Here is a 5,091-nt window from a genome sequence, read left to right as displayed (position 1 = left end):
GGTACATATGGTTGTCTCACTCTAGCATGCGCCAGCTGCTGGTTAACTTAGTTGCCCGCCCAATTTGAAAAATTCAAATGAAAACCAAACCTTTTTGTTTCTCTTTCTTTCGCTTTTTCGCTTCACTTTTTATTTCAATCAAAACTCTCACTCGTTCCACTGCCTCAGTTCCTTTACAAATGTCTCATACCATTATTTTTGAATTAACAAACGTGTGCCATGTTTTAATTTTTGGGAGTTCTTTGATATTTGCGGGGGGAAGTTTTTCAAACAGCGCGAATGCGTCTTATAGTGTAACGAACTTTAGTTATTTTTGTCTTTTAGTTTAGTTTCTCGCGGCTATTCTCTCTCTGTTCTCATGTCATTTCCTTATTCTCATTTCTTGTGCAGCAAAAATACAACGTTGCAGTCGGAATTCATTTCTCGATTTTGTTTCGGGCCTTCTCCTTAACACTAGGGGGGAGAGGGGGGGTACTATTCTCTACTCCTTTCAATGGGAGATGAGATGCCATCAATCAGAGCGATCAGATTGTCTTCCTGATTGATGGATCATTTGGTTAGAGTCCCATTTAGGCGATAGTTTCATATGGGCTTACTTGTTTTTTCTTTTACTTAGGGGGAGGGAGTAATACTTCGCCTCGCTTAAAATCTATATAAATATATATATATATATATGTATATATATATGTATGTATATCGAGTATTCAATCGAGTATCAAGGGGTCGGGTCGGGTCGTTTTGGGTTTGGTTTGGGTTGGGTTGGGTCGTGGTAAGTACTGGATATACAATATATTTAATAGAGGTAACCTATTACCTATATTAGTTAGTGTATTTGATACTTTGCAAGGTAATTGAATTACGTTTACGTTTACGTTTAAGAATTCTCGATTAGGCGATTTATTTCTTACAATACCTACATATACATATGTACATATAAACATATATACGAGTATGTATGCATATGTACCTATGTATAACTCAGTCTAGCACCCCTAGAGATTGAACTTGGATAAAAGGATCGATCGATTCTCGGCTCTCTCTCTCTCTCTCTCTCTCTATCTCTCTCTCTCTCTCTCTCGACTTTATCAATATACAATTGGAGTTAATTAATGTATAATTAATAACTATATATGTATGTATGTATATAGTATCGTATGTATATGTATATGTGTATGTATATGTATATATCTGTAGGTATTTGTATACTGTTTAATAATTAGATTTACGGGGCCGTAATCGACCTAATGTTTGGACTAAAAAATTTCCCATAACTAAAAGGACTAAACACAAATTGAACACACCAAACAATTTCCTTGGAATCTAAAGTGCACTTAACGAAATGAACTCCTATTTGATTCGATTCGATTCGAGTCGAGTCGGCTCGATCATTATACAATCTACATATACAATATATATATGAAATAAATCGTATACACTTGGCCCTGGCGCTTTATCCATAACTATGAGAACTGATCAAATATACCACATGGATGTTTTTGTTTCTTTGTTTTTTATATTCATCTAAACTTCTACTGGTTCTCTAGGCACTTTTTCTATCTGATAGATCTTCGGTTTTTCTCGTTTTTTTTCGTTTTTGTTTTTTTGGTTTTCTGGTTGCATTACAAAAATTACCCAAAATATAAACGATCTACAAATGATGTACTTGTACAGTGCGTTTCGAGACTGTAATTGAGTAAGCTATCATTGAATAAGGACACCAATTGAATGCCAGATATCAAAGTCAAGTCAGTTATCGTTATCATCCCCCCATTGACTCGTCTAATCATCAAATAAGAGTAGACATCTACATATGTGAGTATCGATTATCGGCTATCGGATCAGTTAGGGATCAGAGTATGGGTAAGCTCAATTATCGGATATAATCAAATCGTTTGGCATTATCTTCTCTTCTGCGGAAACGCACTGTATCTGTATCTGGATACAAAAAAAAAACTAATCCCATCCTCCTCATATGGTTTGGTAGCAATAATTATGGAAAAAGGTGTGTATTTTTGGTTTATTTCCTTCTCTCTCTGTCTCTCTCCCTCTATTATCATTGATCTCTTCTCTGCTTCTCACTTAGCTTCCTCCTTTTGTAGGTTTTTCTTTGTTTTAGGTACTGCAGCACAAAAACAGGGATAAAATAAAGATTTGGTAGTACGTTTTGTGGTTTGTAGTATTTTACATTTTGGTTTCGAAACCTACGGTTATGTTCTTAAGTTCTTGGAAATCTCTCTTCGTGTCTTTCTCTCTTCCGATCGCATTTGCTTTCTTTATATTGCTTTCTGTGGTAGGGGAATAAAGTGAGAAGGGTGCCGGGGGCCGGGGGAATCTTTCAAAAACCAACCAAAGTTCTTCCAGTTCTCTTGGGGCTGGTTGCACTGGGTTGGGTTGGGTTGGGTGGTGGGTGGGGGTTATGATTTTTGCCAATTATTGTAACCGAAATTAACCGAAATAAAAACAAATTTTGTTGTAATTTTTGTTGTTTTGAAAATGTTTTTTGTTGTATTTTTTGCTTTAATTTTTTGTTTTTTGTTTTTAATGATACGTTTTTTTCGCTTGTTTTTTTCTTCTTCTCATCTGTTTTGCTTTTGACCAATGTACTTTATGAATAATATATATGTATATATATATATTTTATAATATATAATAAATCATTGAATTTCTTCTGCTGCTTCTTCTAGCTGTTGTTGTTTTATAGATATAGTATGTATATATATATATATATATATGTATTTGTATATATAATTTGTTTAAATATTTATTTTACACTTTCTCTCTCACTATTTTTAGTCGCTTTTCTATGACAATTTTCAAATAATCTATACAATTTATATTCTCCATATTCTCAATATATATATATATATATACATATATATATATATATATATATTTCCATCTGTAGTTTGCTTTCTTTCCTTTTTTCGTTTCGTTTAATTTAATTAATTGTATACTTATGTAAGTGTGTGTGTAGGTGTGTGGGTGTGTGTGTGTTTATGTGTGTGGGTTTTTGCATTTTGCTTTTTAAATTTAATTTACTTAATGTTAGCAAAAATAATTTACTTACAAGTTACAAACAGATTTAGGTTTAGATTTAGTTTCTATATCGATTGCTGCTGCTGCTGCTGCTAAGCCGCTGCCACGCCCACATATTTTGAATTGTATGCGGGCGATATGTATGTACAAAATGTATTTTTTGCTTTCTTTCAACTTCTGCTAGTACATCGACTCCACTTCGTCACTTAATAGCTACTAAATAAAGGATGATTCTAATTAATATACGGTGTAGGGGTATGTGTGTGTGAGTGTGTGTGTGTGAGTGTGTGTGTGAGGGGGTGCGTGGTCTAGTAATAGTAGTGGGCGTAACTTAGACTCTTACAAAAATTGAACTAATACGCGCGAGTTTTAGAAACTTCTCTCTTCTTCCACGAAAAAAAAAAAAAAAAATAACATTCATTTAGGGTCTTACATACGTACATCATACATTATACATTATACATCATAGTACATCTATCTTTTAAGGGACTCTACAATCCACCTCTGGCTTCTCTGCTTTCTTTTCCTTACATTTCCTTTCGTTTCTTTTCGTTTAGTTTAATTTAATTTAAAATTCAATTTTTATACCTGTTTTGCATAGTTTTTTTTTTCTTTTTCTCTTAAACTTTTCAAGCTAATTTCCGCTTCTCGCTTCTCTTAATCCTCATCCAAAAAACAAGAACAGAAAACGTAGTGTATTCGCACAACAAAATATTATAGAAAAAAGAAAATCATAATCAAATGTTACTTTCAAACATTCTTTTGTTTCAGAAGCACAAAAAAATCAAAGCCAAATGGTAATTTCCACTAAATTTCTGTTTTTACAACTTATGTAAATCATAAATGTATGATATATACATATATATATATGTATATATATATATATATTTTGTTGCTTCACATATAGATCCATGTCTATATATTTTTATTTTTTGTTTTGTTTTGTTTTGTTTTTTTTTTGTGTTCATGTTTTGTGTGGATTTTTCAGCTTTTTTTGTAGTTTTTTTTCTCTCACATATTTTTCATCGTTTTTGTTTTTTGTTTTTGTTTTAAATAGAGGTTGTTGCTCAAGTCTTATACGTTTCTTTATAGGGCAAATAAGCAATTACAGAAAATCATAATTGTACAAAAAAAATCCAGAGTGGAGAAAACAAACGAAAAAATGTTACAATTTAAACAATTAGGCATAATAATGACAATGATAAATAAATGATAATTAGCATAGGATTATACACATGTATACATATAATATAAGATAATATAATATAATTTAACAAGAAAGTCCAGCAGCGTTTGTGCCGCCTGCCGACTGTAGTGTCTGGGAAGGGGGGGCACAAAGGGGTTTGGGGGCACTGCCACTAATCCTTTCTGTTTTGCGGTTTGCGGGCCTTCTGATGTGTGTGTGTTTTTTTGTTGTTGTTGTTGGTTTTACCCATATACAATATACATATATAGTGGTATAGTGGTTTACAATAGTTACGATTCTATACCAAAATGTACAATAAATCAACGAAATCTTCAGATACGCGTACATATACATATATACATATAGATATATATATATATTACAATTTTACAGTTTCGACACATTTTCCTAGTACATTTCGCTTTTCACACAATAATTAAATTAAATACAGTTTTTCCATCTGCTTTTCTTGTATCAAATCTGACCGCTTGCCTGCTCGCCTGCTCGCCCGCTCCGTTCCGCTTTGCAACGTACCGTTTCCGTTTCCGTTGCGGTTCCCGTTCCTCCCAGCCCCCCCTTGGATTTCGATCTATATCTCAATCTGATGCTAGTTCGGTAATTCATTTAAATTGTGACTAACTACGCACTAAAAAATTATTACAAGTTATACTAAATTCTAGGCAAATCTTAGGGCGGGGCGGGGTGGATCTTTCGGTTGCGGTAGCGGCTGAGCGGACTGAGTGGGCTTCTGCTCTGCTCTGCTCTGCTACATATTGTATATAAATATTTAATTTAAGCTTCGAATCGAATTGAATTTACTTATAATTAGATTACTTTAGTTTAGGTTTAACTTTAGTTTAGCTTTAGTT

Source organism: Drosophila persimilis, unplaced genomic scaffold (assembly GCF_003286085.1).
Source record: "Drosophila persimilis strain 14011-0111.01,24,50 unplaced genomic scaffold, DperRS2 tig00000977-arrow-arrow-pilon, whole genome shotgun sequence".
Lineage (NCBI taxonomy): Eukaryota > Metazoa > Arthropoda > Insecta > Diptera > Drosophilidae > Drosophila > Drosophila persimilis.
The sequence above is the reverse complement of the archived record's forward strand: the minus strand, read 5'-3'. Positions refer to the sequence as shown.